Below are 16,246 nucleotides of genomic sequence, written 5' to 3' on the forward strand. Positions count from 1 at the left end.
CCAAGCACTCATCGTCCTCTGGAAGGAGCAAGAACAATGGTTCGAAGCCTTGTTGCTGGCCCAACAGGAAGTCCGCCATGCGTTCCGGCACCTGCTCGCGTCGGCGGGGCCCACGACTGCCACCGGAGCGGACCCTCCCCACCTCACCCTGACGAAGATGGGTCCACACAATGACCCGGAAGCCTTCCTTGTGCTCTTCGAGCAAGCAGCGGAGGCGTGGGGTTGGCCGGTGAACCAACGTGCGGCCCGCCTCCTCCCCCTGCTGATGGGCGAGGCGCAGCTGTCCGCACTGCAGCTCCCTGCCGACAGCCAGCTCATGTATGCGGAACTATGGAGAGCCATCCTCCAGTGTGTCGGACACTCCCCAGAGCAACAACGGCAGTGCTTCCGCTTGCTGCGCTTGGAGGAGGTTGGCCAGCCATTCGTGTTCGGGCAGCAACTCCAGGATGCCTGCCAGCGGTGGCTGAGGGTAGATGACCACGACGCCGAGGAAGTGATCAACCTGGTGACACTGGAACAATTCATCGCGTGACCTCCAGAAGAAACAGTGGAGTGGGTCCAGTGTCATCACCCGGCGTCGCTGGACCAGGCAATCAAGCTGGCAGAGGATCACATGGCTGCAGTTCCGACGGCAGGAAGGCATGCCTCCTCTTCTCCTCTCTCTTCTCCTCTCTCTTCTCTCTCCCCCTCTCCCCCTGCTTCCCGTCCTCACCCCATTCCCCCACCACGGAGGCAGGGGCCGGCTCCCCCCCAGCCAGCCCGGTGCACCCGCGGTGTCCTCTTGTTTCCCCCTTCCTTGTCTATGTCTCCTCCCCCTCAGGTGAGTGACATCTGTAACACTGGTGCAGAGGGAGAGCCTGGGCCGGTGTGCTGGCGCTGCGGGGAGCCGGGACATCTCCAAGATCAGTGCTCCATGATGGAGGTAGGCACAGTGGTCCGGGTCCCCGATGTGCCAGAAACCGCCCTCGATCGGGCCAGGGCATATTGAATACCGGTAAGTGTCCAAGGGGATACGTATCAGGCTTTGGTGGATTCCGGCTGTAACCAGACCTCAATTCACCAAAGCCTGGAGCAAGGTGAGACATTGGGCACGAATGGTGAAGGTGTTGTGTGTGCACAGAGATGTTCATAACTACCCTTTACTGTCTGTCCACATTCTATTTCGAGGGGAAAAACATAGTGTAAAGGCAGCGGTTAACCCTTGTCTCACCCACTCGCTAATTTTGGGGACTGATTGGCTGGGGTTTAAGGAATTAATGACGCACATAGTGAACAGTGGGTCCTGCCATAATTCAGCTAGGGAAAGCCCCGGAGTAGCATTGGCGGGAGAAGTTGTCACAGAGCCATCTATGTCAGCACTGCGTCAGGGCGATACGTGGAGTAAGGAGCGCTCCACCCCTCCTGCCTCTCTCGGGGATTCCTTGGGGGTTTCCCATTAGAGTAGTCGTGAGATGGGACTCTGCGGCATGCATTTGACCAAGTGAGAGTAATCGATGTTCAAATTCTCCAGCCAAATGCGACACCGGCCTTCCCCTACTTTGCTATTATTAAGGATAGGCTATACTGAGTGACGCAGGACACTCAAACTGGCGAAAAGATAACATAGCTGTTAATTCCAAAGAGCCACCGGGAGTTCATATTCCAGGCAGCTCACTTTAATCCCATGGCCGGACACTGCAGGCGGGATAAGACACTAGCCCGAATAATGGCCCGGTTCTATTGGCCAGGAATTCGCTGGGATGTCCATTGGTGGTGTGCAGCGTGCCGCAAATGCCAATTAGTAAATCCCGCAGCCACTCCAAAAGCACCTTTGCACCCTCTCCCTTTAATCGAGACCCCTTTCAAAAGAATTGGGATGGATCTCGTCAGACCATTAGATTGATCAGCATGGGGATATCGCTTTATTTTAGTTCTGGTGGACTATGCAACACGATATCTGGAAGCAGTGCCTTTCTGCAATATCTCAGCACGCACTATAGCAGAAGTACTCTTCCACTTTATCTCCCAAGTTGGGATTCCGAAAGAAATCCTGACAGATAAAGGCACTACATTGATGTCACGCACACTGCGCGAGCTGTATGGGTTACTGGGGATTAAGCCTAGCTGCACCAGCGTTTATCACCCACAAATGGATGGCTTAGTAGAACAGTTTAATCGAACCCTCAAAAATATAATTCAGAAGTTCATAAGCGAAGAGGCACATAATTGGGATAAGTGGCTCGAGACCCTGTTATTTGCAGTACAAAAGGTCCCGCAAGCCTCCACAGGGTTTTCACCATTTGAATTGTTATATGGGCGTAAGCTGTGTGGCATTTTGGACATGCTATGTGAAAATTGGGAGGTGGGACCTTCACCCAGTAAGAACGAAATTCAATACGGTCTCGACCTGTGTGCCAAACTCCACACACTCATGCACTTAACCCAGGAGAATTTGCGGTAGGCGCAAGAACATCAGGTCCGACTGTACGACAGGGGCACGTGCTTTAGGGAGTTCACACCGGGAAATAAAGTACTCGTATGGTTGCCCACGTCGAGCTCCAAATTGGTCACCAATTGGCAAGGGCCCTTCGAGGTCACACGGTGAGTTGGGGATGTCGACTATGAGGTGAGGCGAACGGACAGGGGTGGGTCATTACAGATTTACCACCTCAATCTGTTAAAACGTTGGAATGAGGAGGTCCCCGTAGCATTGGTGTCGGTAATTCCGGAGAAGGTGGAGCTGGGGCCGGAGGTTCAAAAAAGAAAATTGACATCGTCCACCGCTCTGGTCCCCTGTGGAGACCACCTCTCCCTGACCCAGCTCACAGAGCTAGCCCAGTTGCAGCAAGAATTTTCTGACATGTTTTTGCCCCTGCCTGGCCTCACCCACCTCATAGAACACCACATTGAGACGCCCCCTGGGCTGGTAGTGCACAGCCGCCCTTACTGCCTGCCCAAACACAAAAAAAGGTGGTCTGGGATGAACTTGAAGCCATGCTCGAAATGGGCATAATCGAGGAGTCCCACAGTGACTAGAGCAGCCCAGTGGTCCTGGTCCCCAAGACCAATGGGTCGGTCCGGTTCTGTGTAGACTATAGGAAAGTCAACGTGGTGTCTAAATTTGACGCGTACCCAATGCCTTGCATTGACAAGTTGCTCGATCGATTAGGCGCTGCTCGTTTTTATTTGACACTGGATTTAATGAAGGGATATTGGCAGATCCCCTTGACTCCTCTGTCCCGAGAGAAAATGGCCTTTTCCACACTGTTTGGCTTACACCAATTCATCACACTTCCCTTTGGGCTGTTTGGGGTGCCCGCTACGTTCCAGCGGCTTATGGACAGGGTCCTCCGTCCCCACGCCACCTATGCAGCCGCGTATCTGGATGACATTATCATCTACAGTAATGACTGGCCGTGACATCTTGAACACTTTAGGACCATCCTAAAGTCGCTGAAGCGGGCGGGTCTCACAGCCAACCCAAAGAAATGTGCGATTGGGTGAGTGGAAGTACGGTATCTGGGTTTCCACTTAGGCCATGGGCAGGTGCGTCCCCAAATTAATAAGACAGCAGCGATTGCGGCCTGCCCAAGGCCCAAGACCAAAAAGGGGGTGAGACAGTTCCTGGGGCTGGCTGGCTACTATCGGACGTAGCCGATTATTCGGACGTCACCAGCCCGCTGATGGATCTCACGAAAAAGGGAGCACCAGATCCGGTCCAGTGGACAGAGCAATGCCAACAGGCTTTCTCTAAAGTAAAGGCTGCACTGTGTGGGGGGCTACTGTTACACTTCCCTGACTTTTCTCTCCCCTTTATTTTACAGACAGACATGTCGGACAGAGGGCTGGGGGCCGTTCTGTCCCAGAAGGTGGAGGGGGAGGAGCGTCCCATGCTGTACATTAGCCGAAAGCTGTCGATGTGAGAGGGCAGGTACAGCATGATCGAAAAAGAGTGCCTAGCCATTAAGTGGGCGGTCCTCACCCTCCAGTACTACCTGCTGGGGTGCCCTTTCACCCTCTGTTCGGACCACGCACCCCTCCAGTGGCTCCACCACATGAAGGATGCCAACGCGCGGATCACCCGTTGGTATCTTGCACTCCAGCCATTTAAATTCGAGGTGGTCCACAGGCTGGGGGCGCAGATGGTGGTAGCGGACTTCCTCTGCCGTCAAGATGGGGGGGAAGTCAGCTTCAGGCTGGAGGGCTCCCCGGCCTGAGTCGGGCAGTGGGGATATGTGGCAGCGGGGGCGTGGCCAAGCGTCGGTCTGTGAAGGGGGGCTCGTTGACAGCCTGTATGTGTGTGCGCGCATGCATATGTGAGAGAGTGAGAGTTTTTTGGAGCCCTATGCTGAAAAGTTGTAAAATAAAATCCCCTCTTCAACGTAAAACAGCTGCCTGCCGTGCTTCTGTGCTCCACCCACACCTGAATCTCACTACAATGTCCATAAGGGAGGGCTGAGGGGTACCAATGATCTTGTTGGCCATGTTCATTATGCGTTGCAGTGTCTTCCAGCAGGAGGCATTGCAGCCTCTGTACCATGTGGTAATGCAGCCAGTGAGGATACTCTCAATGGTGCCCCTGTAGAATGAGCACATGATGGGAGGTGGGACTCGTGCACTCCTCAGTTTGCAGAGGAAGTAGAGGCGAGAGGTGTTGTTTTGTGTTTCAAAGTGTCTACAGAAGTCATTGAGGCAGTTTAGCAATGTGATGTCACTCTCACAGGTACATGGTGGGGGGTTGTAGTTTGTGAGGGTTTGAATGCCATGCCAGAGAGACTGTGCATCTCTGGTGTTGCTGAAGTGCTCAGATATGTTCTTGCTGTACTGATGTTTTGCCTCCCTGATGCCGCGGGACAGGTTGGCTCTGGCTGTTGCTAGTCCTGCGGTGTCACCAGCCCTAAAGGCTGCATCCTGAGCCCACAGGAGCCTGTCAACCTCTCCTGTCAGCCAAGGCTTCTGGTTAGCATGAACAGTGATGGTTTTGCTGTGAGTGACATCATCAGTGCATTTTGTGATGTATGCTGTGATGGCCTCGGCGTGTGTATTCCTCTAGGTCTATGTGGTCATTGTATGTGGCTGCTTCTTTGAAAATGTCCCAGTGTGTAGTGCTAAAACAGTCCTTCAAAGCATAGGAGGCCCCCTCTGGCCACACACGTACCTGCTTTTGTGTTGGTCTGATGGCTCTCACTCTGGGTCTGTATGCTGGTTTCTGATGATGGTGATGTGATCAGAGAGACCCATGTGGGGGAGGGGGGAGACCTTGTAAGCTCCTTTGTGGGTTGTGTACACCAAGTCAATTTTTTTTGTTTATATTTACAAAATATAATTAAGTTTGTCAGTAAAACTATTGAAAATCTTTTCTTTGTACTTTTGTCAGTGAAATGAAGGTTTATGTGAATTAACAAATCAAATGTAGCCGGGTGGGAAAATGTAATGTAACTGGTTACTAATGCCACCAGATGGCACCGTCTCAATTTAGAGAACTGTTTAGAGAATGGTCTTTGAAAACCGCAAGTCGCAGTCTTGCTTACCGTGATGCAGACCCACTATGCTTTTCAGATGTTGCTGGGCTGTTAATGAAGGTAAATATGTTATAAGTGTTACTGTTTATGTGAAATATCAAGTGATATACATTTAAAATTAATGCATGTTTACAGACTGTGCAATGTTATACACTGATGGGTCTATGTGTTAGACGCCGACAGATGAAAGAGACTCAATGGTTGTAATGTGGCTACCATCCCACCATTAATGCTGGTTGGGCTCTGGGACAAATGCAAAATTTAGTATTATATGTGTTTATAATTCTGCACATTCATTGTAATATTTTGATCTGTGAATGTAAGATTGTTAACTGTGAATTTGTGGGCTTTTTGTGTCACAGGGTCGAGCCACTATAGTTATTTTTGCACTCCATTTTTTGCCTAACAGTTATTTTAGCACTCGGTTGCACTAGCCTGATACATTTATTTTTGTACAACCCCGATTCCAAAAAAGTTGGGACAAAGTACAAATTGTAAATAAAAACGGAATGCAATAATTTACAAATCTCAAAAACTGATATTGTATTCACAAAAGAACATAGACAACATATCAAATGTCGACAGTGAGACATTTTGAAATTTCATGCCAAATATTGGCTCATTTGAAATTTCATGACAGCAACACATCTCAAAAAAGTTGGGACAGGGGCAATAAGAGGCTGGAAAAGTTAAAGGTACAAAAAAGGAACAGCTGGAGGACCAAATTGCAACTCATTCGGTCAATTGGCAATAGGTCATTAACATGACTGGGTATAAAAAGAGCATCTTGGAGTGGCAGCGGCTCTCAGAAATAAAGATGGGAAGAGGATCACCAATCCCCCTAATTCTGCGCTGACAAATAGTGGAGCAATATCAGAAAGGAGTTCGACAGTGTAAAATTGCAAAGAGTTTGAACATATCATCATCTACAGTGCATAATATCATCAAAAGATTCAGAGAATCTGGAAGAATCTCTGTGCGTAAGGGTCAAGGCTGGAAAACCATACTGGGTGCCCATGATCTTCAGGCCCTTAGACGGCACTGCGTCACATACAGGCATGCTTCTGTATCGGAAATCACAAAATGGGCTCAGGAATATTTCCAGAGAACATTATCTGTGAACACAATTCACCGTGCCATCCGCCGTTGCCAGCTAAAACTCTATAGTTCAAAGAAGCCATATCTAAACATGATCCAGAAGCCCAGACGTCTTCTCTGGGCCAAGGCTCATTTAAAATGGACTATGGCAAAGTGGAAAACTGTTCTGTGGTCAGACGAATCAAAATTTGAAGTTCTTTATGGAAATCAGGGGCACCGTGTCATTCGGACTAAAGAGGAGAAGGACAACCCAAGTTATCAGCGCTCAGTTCAGAAGCCTGCATCTCTGATGGTATGGGGTTGCATTAGTGCGTGTGGCATGGGCAGCTTACACATCTGGAAAGACACCATCAATGCTGAAAGGTATATCCAGGTTCTAGAGCAACATATGCTCCCATCCAGACGACGTCTCTTTCAGGGAAGACCATGCATTTTCCAACATGACAATGCCAAACCACATACTGCATCAATTACAGCATCATGGCTGCGTAGAAGAAGGGTCCGGGTACTGAACTGGCCAGCCTGCAGTCCAGATCTTTCACGCATAGAAAACATTTGGCGCATCATAAAACAGAAGATACGACAAAAAAGACCTAAGACAGTTGAGCAACTAGAATCCTACATTAGACAAGAATGGGTTAACATTCTGTTGTATTCTTAAAGTAGTAAGAGCAAATAAATCACGGAGCAATGGGTAACATGAACTTCACTTTACTTCTTCTCTCTTATCCTCTTTACATGTCATTGTCCCGCTCATTACGATATCGCAGCGCCCCTAGAGGCTAGGTAGATACACCACATATTCCCCTTTTCTTAAGAACAATATTCCCCTTTTCTTAAGAACAATGCCACTCACTAAGAATTAAAGCATGGCAACTCGAAACATAACAGTACCACATTCAAACGTTAAGGTGGCATAACAGTAGCAAGATCAGCATAGCAAAATATACTGCACAATACTGTACCTCACACAGAACTGATCTCTAAGATAAATAGTGTAACTAAATGAAGAATGTAACACGGCACTTAATTTCTTTCTCAGCAGAACAATGCACTATAGCGGGACAATGCACAATTAAACACAATGCATTTTTTTTTAAAGCACAGTGCACTTAACTCTTTTTTTTTAACAGAACAATGCACTGTAAAACACATCACATTTCCTCTCTCTTTTTTTTATGTGACGTAATCCTTATGCCACCCCGGGGGACGGACAGTTCTCCGTAAAGGCACAACAGCAGGCAGTGCCTCATCAGACTGCTGTGGAGTCAAAGTCACGGGCACAGTGTCTTGAGGAGCAAAGGCCAGGTGGCTAGCATTCCACACTTTGCCATCAGAGAGGAGAAAGGTTGCAGGACCCTTCTGTGCAGTGATCTGGATAGGTGGCTTGAACTTGTGAGCACCTTTTCTGACCAGCACAGGCTTTTTGATGCACACAAGGTCACCAACCTTGAAAGTTGAAGCCTGTGCACTGCGGTGTCGATCTGTGTATTCCTTCGCTTTGACTTGTTTCGCATGAACAGTGCCTCTGAGTGCAGCCTGATCGAGAGTTTTAGGACTTGTAGGCAGACCTCTGATGTTCAGTTTAGTGTTAAGAGGACGGCCATGCAGGAGTTCAGCAGGTGACACTTGTGTGAGTGAGTGTGGTGTAGCACGGTAAGAGAACAGGAAGTCAGTGACAAACTGCTTCCATGGTCTGCCCTCAATGTCTGCAGTTTGAAGACAGTCTTTGAGTACTCTGTTCCATCTTTCAACTTCTCCATTGCATTGTGGGTAGTAGACTGAACTGCGGCAGTGTTTGATGTCTCGGCTGGCAAGGAAGGACTTGAATTCAGAGGAGATGAACACTGAACCGTTGTCTGTCACCAGCTCCAGCGGGTTACCCTCACAGCTGAAGACAGTGGACAGGAACTTGATGACGGAGGAGGAGGTAACTTCAGAGGCGAACGCAACCTCTGGCCATTTGCTGTAGTAATCCACAAGAGTTATGGTGTAGCGGCAGTCAGGTGGTGCATGGAGGTAAGGACCAACTATGTCAATTGCGAGCTTCTCCCAAGCACCATCAGGTAGGCTCACAGGAGTCAGAGGAGCTGCTTTGACAACCGCTGTCTTGTCATGCTGTGCGCACGTGACACACGACTTGATGGCAGCCTGCACATCAGTGTCCATTCCCGACCACCAGTACAGTTCTCTAAGTCTCTGCTTTGTACGGACGATGCCTTGATGAGTGTCGTGTGCAATGTGTATGAGTTTAGGCTGGAGCTCTGGTGGGACCACCACACGATGGGTACCACGGATGATGCAGTCGCCATGTTCAGAGAGCTCAGTCTGGATTCTGTAGTATGGTTGGATGGCTGGATCAAGGCCTTTGTGTGTACGTGGCCAACCATTTCGCATGTAGGTTCTCACCTGTTGCAGTACTGGACAGTCTTTGCATGCAGCTGTCAGTTTATCAGCAGTAACAGCAGCAAGGTCGTCAGACACCAACACTACGATTTCAGTGTCTGGTTCCACTTTCACGTCAGCATCCGGCAGCGGCAGGCATGAGAGGCAGTCAGCAATGACGTTGTCACAGCCTTGCTTGTACTCGATGGTGTAGTTGAAGGTAAGTAGCCTGGCAGACCACCTGGCGATTCTCATACCTGCTCTACCAAGACCCTTCATGGTGAGCAGCGTTGTCAGGGGGCTGTGATCAGTGCGAAGAGTAAAGTGATTGCCCCACAGATAAGTCCGCCAGCGTTCTGTCGCCCACACGCAGGCCAGTGCTTCCTTTTCAATTGTAGAATATTTTCTCTCACGGTCTGTTAGTGTGCAAGAGGCAAAGGCAATCGTTTTCTCAGTGTCGCCATGTAACTGTGTGAGCACCGCACCAATGCCGTAGTCACAGGCATCAGTTGTCACTAAGGTGGGCAGTGCTGGATCGTACAATGCAAGGGCTGGGCTATTGATTATCAGTTTCTTGACCTGAGTGAAAGCATTTTGTGCATCAGTAGTCCATGTGTACTTACAGTCTTTTCTCAGCAGTGCTCTCAGTGGTTCCACTACCACTGCATAGTTTGGAATGAATTTCAAGTAGAAGGAGGTCAGGCCCAAGAAGGAGCGGAGCGCAGGAGCATCATGAGGAGTAGGAGCATCAGCCACAGCATTGATATGGTCCTGGTCAGGTCGGAGACCCGCAGCAGATATGATGTGGCCCAGGAAGGGTAGCTCTGTCTTTCTGAACTGGCACTTGGACATGTTGAGCTTGAGGCCACTGTCGTGTAAACACTGGAGCACTGTCTTGAGGCGCTGCTCGTGCACCTCAGGAGTTTCACCACTGATGATGATGTCATCCAGGTAGCATTGGACACCTTTCACACCAGCCAGGATGTGTGACATCATTCTTTGGAAGGCGCTCGGAGCTGACGCCAACCCGTACGGCACTTTGGTGTAGCGAAACAGACCTTCGTGAGTGATGAAGGCTGTGAGATCTCTGCTATCAGCATGTAAGGGCAGTTGATGGTAGGCATTTTGTAAGTCGATGGTTGAAAACATCTGTGCACCCCTCAGCTCATTAAACACCTCTTCAATGTGAGGTAAGGGATGGCTGTCGATCACCACTGCTTTGTTAGGCTCTCGTAAGTCGGTGCATAACCTCAGCTGTCCACTTTTCTTCTTGATGGCTAGAATTGGTGACACCCATGGAGACGAATCTATTCGCTCGATGATGCCCTCCTTTTCCAACCGCATCAGCTCAGCAGTGACATCATCACGGATGGAGAATGGTAAGCGGCGCAGCTTTTGTTGAACTGGAGGTATCTCAGGACGCAGCTTGACTTTGTGGACGAAGTTGGTAACTCCTTTGGAGTCAGTGTGTGTAGTGTGTGTATGCTGCACTTGTGCTGAGGGCGGCGTAGAACTGAGGATGCTGTGCTTTGTAATGTCCAACTGCAGGGCAGTAATCAGATCCATGCCAAGGATGGTACCCCCACTGGGACGACGTAGAAGTTGCATTTTGCAGATTTTGCATTACACATCACATCCAAAGTGACACAACCATGTACTGGAATCAGCTCTTTAGTGTATGTCATCAGACGCAGAGTAGGCTGTGTTAAAGCAATGTCTTTGAAATTGTCTTTGTAGAAGCAGTGAGGAATAATGGAAACAGCAGATCCAGTGTCAATGAGTAAGTTTGCATTTATACTGGAGCCTCCAGCAGCTTGAAGTGACACACTGCACCACAGTTTGTTTGTCTGCATATCTGCACCGTCAGCAATGTTCAGAACCACTACATTGGAAACGTCATCGGAAACTTCATTCACCACTGAAGTGGGAGTGCTTCTGCAAACTTTTGCAAAATGTCCGCTTTTGTTGCACAGTTTGCAGACAACGGACTTCGCAGGGCATGTAAAGCTGTTTGCTAAATGGGAAGACAACCCACAGCGGTAGCACTTCTTACCGGTGGCAGCATGTGTAGACTCGGTGCGTGTAGTAGAGGAATGTGAGGCAGTGCGTTGCTGCTGTGGAGGCTTGCGTCTTCTTCCACTGCGAAAAGTACTCCCTTGCACGGCCCCAACTACGGCATCAGTATTAACTTTCTTAGTCATTGCATTTGCAGCGGCAACAACAGATTCAACTTGGCAAGCTAGCGTAATTGCCTTTTTCAGTGTCAGTCCGTCTTCCAGTAACAAGCGTTCTCTTATCCTTGTACTGTTTGTCTTCTCCACTAACTGATCTCTGACCATGTCATCGGTCATTTGCTCGAACCCGCAGTTAGCGGCTAGTTCACGCAAGGCAGCTATGTAATGCACAACAGACTCACCAACGTTTTGGCTTTGTTGACGAAACTTGTTTCTTTCAGCAACTACGTTGACTTTCGGAACGAAGAAGGCAGTCAATGCTTTCCGTGCAGCTGCATATGAAGTACCTGTATCAAGTGTGTAGAAGATCCTTTGTGCTTCCACCCCAATGCAGTGAATCAAAAGGGCGCGCTTTCTCTTGTCCGGCAGGTCAGTTTCAGACAATGCAAGCAAGTACGTTTCAAACATCTTCTCCCAGGCTTCAAAGCTTATCACTGGATCCCCAGGTGTTTGTAGAAAGGGAGGAGGTGGTGTAAGACCAAGAAGCGCCATCCTCGTCGCCAATATGTTGTATTCTTAAAGTAGTAAGAGCAAATAAATCACGGAGCAATGGGTAACATGAACTTCACTTTACTTCTTCCCTCTTATCCTCTTTACATGTCATTGTCCCGCTCATTACGATATCGCAGCGCCCCTAGAGGCTAGATAGATACACCACACATTCCTATCCCTAAACTTGAGCAACTTGTCTCCTCAGTCCCCAGACGTTTACAGACTGTTGTAAAGAGAAAAGGGGATGTCTCACAGTGGTAAACATGGCCTTGTCCCAACTTTTTTGAGATGTGTTGTTGTCATGAAATTTAAAATCACCTAATTTTTCTCTTTAAATGATACATTTTCTCAGTTTAAACATTTGATATGTCATCTATGTTCTATTTTGAATAAAATATGAAATTTTAAAACTTCCACATCATTGCATTCCATTTTTATTTACAATTTGTACTTTGTCCCAACTTTTTTGGAATCAGGGTTGTACACTTTTGTGCTAGTATCCTGATTTCAGCCATCTGTTATAGTCAGTGTTAGGTGTTACTCATTTTGTTTATACGGTAACTGCAGATACCGCAGAGGACGGTCTGCGAATTTTATTTTGAAACTTTTATTATTTATTTTATCTGAACACCAACCATTCTTTTGGTTCAGAATAAAGACCCCAAAAAGATATTTCTGTGTCCAGTGCTGGTTCAGTTTCCCCAGGCTACACATTTTGGTACCAGGAGTGAGGTTCTGCAGAATTGGCATTTCAGAATTTTTTGCAGTTCTTTTTTTTGTCAAGTAGGCTACATTAGAGTGCTAGAGTGCATAAAATAACTATAGTGGCAACAATCCCCAGTTCCTGGTGTTGGAGAAGACCTGCAACAGTGAGGCTTTCCTGGAGGTGCATTCATGGACCAGGGATCAGAGACCAGACCACTGGAGACCAGTCAACGACAGTTTCGCAGGTTCTTCGCAGATGAAGCGGAGGAGGTCAACACAACCTGGCTGGACAGGCTACTGGCTTTTGTATACAAACGCTGAATTAAGTTACACACAGACACCCCACAATGTCACAAAGAGACAGTGAGAATGAACGCAGTTCAGGGGAAGAAACAGAGATGGACCCTGTTGTTGAACTTCAGGCAAAATTGGCTGAACTGAGTGGTAAATACGACGAAGCTATGGCCAGAATAACTGCTCTGAGTAGTGGGGCTAACCGATCATATGTGTATTTGCCAAGAGAACGCCCCATCCAGACTTTTAGTGGTGACACTACTGTTGATGGCCGCCACATTGACGAGTTTCTTGATGAAGTACAGCGGGCAGTCAGGGCTAGAGGCCTCAGTACAGATGATCAAGTTGACTTCATTCTCTCTCTCCTCAGAGGTTCAGCACTGGAAGAGGTCAGGTTATGCACAGATGATGAATTAAAGGAATCTGAAGAAATTTTAAATTTTCTCAGAGAAGCTTATACGTAGAGAGAAGCGCAGTGTAGCTCAACTATTGCAGACCTTCTATAGTTGTCACCAACAGGAGGGTGAAGATTTCTTTGAGTACTCACACACACTGTCCCAGATCCTTCGCTCTGCCCTTAAGCAAAAGTCAGATGCTGTAGCTGATGCTAAAATTGCAGTCAGAGACCAGTTCATAGAGGGAGTCAAAGACTCCGCACTCAGAAGGGAACTTTGCAAAATGATAAGAGAGAAGCCAGAATCCTCACTTTTTGAGGTGCGTCAGGAGGCTATCTCCTGGTCTCTAGAAGACAGATCCAGTAACACTAAAGTTGTGAAGAGCAGGAACATACTATGTGATAGTGTGGGTGAAGGAGGTCAGGCAATAGGTAGTACACCAGAGAAGTCATCTGTTACCCTAGATGATATCCTTAAGGTGGTTTCTGAACAAAGCAAGGCTATTGGGGAGTTAGTCAATGTGATGAAGGAAGGAGCCGCGTTTAGAGAAGAGTCATACAAAAGTGGAAAACCAAGACCAAAGTTTCAGTTTACAGAGGATGGAAAGCCGGTCTGTTTGAAATGCAAGGGGGTGGGACACATTGCTAGGGAGTGCAGACCACGCCCACAGGAGAGTCAGTCCACTGCCCATAGTTCATCCTTTAAGGGAAACTAGCTCCCTCGGTTGCCAGGAGCCAGGCAATCCGAGGCAAGACTAAAGGCTCTAAGACCCTCACATATGAAAGATTTTTTGAGTGAGCAGTAGGTGCGTGTCCTGAAGTTGAAATAGAGGTGGGCAGAGTTACGGCTAAGACCCTGTTAGATACTGGGAGCCAAGTTAGCACCATCTCTGAGGCATTCTTCCAACAGCACTTACTGGGCGAGAATGAAGACATAACTCCTACAGCCAAATGGCTCAAGCTAACTCATTGCCAATCCCTTACATAGGTTACATTGAGTTAGGTGTGCAGGCTTTGGGGTTAACTGTGCCTGAGTGTGCGTTTTTGGTAGTCAGGGACCCCGTCCCAGAACTGGTAGAGTCAAACCACCAAGAGCTAGTTTCAGATGAAAATGAGTTGGACAAAGAGGAAGACCACAGGCCAGAAGAGCCTCCCCCTGTGCTCATCGGCATGAATGTAATTAAATGATGCAGGCAGTTGGCTATTGCCAGTTTTGACTCAGCTCTTGGAGGGAAGCTTGACTCAGCTTGGAGGGAAGCTTTTCAGAGAGCGCAAGCATGTGAATTGTTGGAAAAAACATCTGTAGCCAGGATAGCAGGGAAGAATACAGTGCATGTGCCAGTAGCTTCAGTTGCCACAGTCTATGCAAAAGGGCTCAAGGAGCTCTCTGCTGATTCAACATTGATGCTACTAGAACGTACCAACATTCCCTTACCTAATGGCCTTGTTGTACTTCCTACTCTGGTAGAGCCTAGCAAGCATGTGTTTGCTAGTGAACACATCCAAGTGGTGAACTTCTCGCAGGAAGATCTGTGGCTGCCTCCCAGAACCAGACTTGGGGTGCTCAGTACAGTTGAGCGTGTTGAGGAGGCAGCAGAGGTACACTTTAATCGCATCTCTGCTGACCATGAAGAAGTGTCAGTGGACAGCAAAGAGGCTGGGGCATCAGAGGATGAACTGCAGTCCATGTTGGAGCACCTAAAAATGGGTGGCTCACCAGAAGAGCAGACTCAGCTGTACTTTTGGCTCAGTATGCAGATGTGTTCGCTTTTAAGGATGAGGATTTAGGCTACACAGATAAGGTCCAACATGAGATACACTTAGTCAATGATGTACCTATCACCCAGCCTTACAGGCGTGTACCCCCAACACAGTACAAAGAGGTTAGAGAGCATATAACTCAACTTCTCAAAAAAGGCATCATCACAGAGAGCACTAGTGCCTATGCGTCCCCCATTATACTTGTGAGGAAGGCAGACAACAGTTTGAGGCTCTGTGTAGATTACAGGCGACTAAACTCCAAAACCAGACGAGACACATTTCCTTTGCCACGCATTGATGAGTACTTTGATGCATTGCGTGGTGCATAATTTTTCTCGACCATTGACCTTGCCAGTGGTTACCACCAGGTGGCGGTGCAAGAGACGGACAGACACAAGACCACCTTCACAACTCCTTTTGGGTTGTTTGAGTACACTAGACTGCCTTTTGGTGTTTGTAATGGGCCAGCGACATTTCAAAGACCCATGCAGGCGACCATGAGTGGCTTCATGTTTTAGATCATGCTTGTGTACTTTGACGACATTTTAGTCTACTCACTGACTTTTGAAGGCCACCTGAGATGACTTCAGACTGTGTTACAGAGACTCAGGGAGACAGGGTTAAAGGTCAAGGTAGAAAAATATCACTTCCTCCAGTCCAGCATACGTTTCCTTGGTCATCAGATCTCAGCTGAGGGTGTAGGTACAGATCCAGATAAAGTAACTGCAGTGAAACAGTGGCCAGTTCCCACCACAGTTAAAGACTTGTGGTCATTTTTAGGGTTCTATAGCTATTACAGGAGGTTTCTGCAGGGGTTTTCCTAGCTGGCAGGTCCCTTACATGATGTAGTCAATGCATGCATCAAGGAAAACAGCCCTGCTAGGTCAAAAAACCTGTTGAACAGTCTTTGGTCACCAGCATGTCAAGAGTCTTTTGAACAGCTGAAGGAGAGACTTGTCAGTGTTCCTCTACTTGGTTACACTGATTTCTCCCTTCCATTTATTGTAGAGACTGACGCCAGTAGCTTAGGACTAGGGGCAGTTCTCTATCAGCTACAGGGAGGAAAGAAACGTGTGATTGCATATGCCAGTAGGAGGTTGAGAAGTGCAGAGAAAAATGACAGAAATTACAGTAGTATGAAAATGGAGAGCTACTTGCTCTCAGTGGGCTGTGTCAGAAAAATTTAGAGGGTACTTGCTAGGGTCCAAGTTCACTATAATAACAGACAACAACCCTCTGTGTCACCTGAACTCAGCAAAACTATTGAGCAGCGCTGGGTAGTCCAACTAGCTCCTTTTGACTTTGAAGTTCAGTGCCGGCCTGGCCAGTGTAACACATCTGCAGACACACTCTCTAGGCAGCCATTAGCAGGGGAGCCTGAG

This window comes from Neoarius graeffei, chromosome 2, assembly GCF_027579695.1.
Source record: "Neoarius graeffei isolate fNeoGra1 chromosome 2, fNeoGra1.pri, whole genome shotgun sequence".
Taxonomy (NCBI): domain Eukaryota; kingdom Metazoa; phylum Chordata; class Actinopteri; order Siluriformes; family Ariidae; genus Neoarius; species Neoarius graeffei.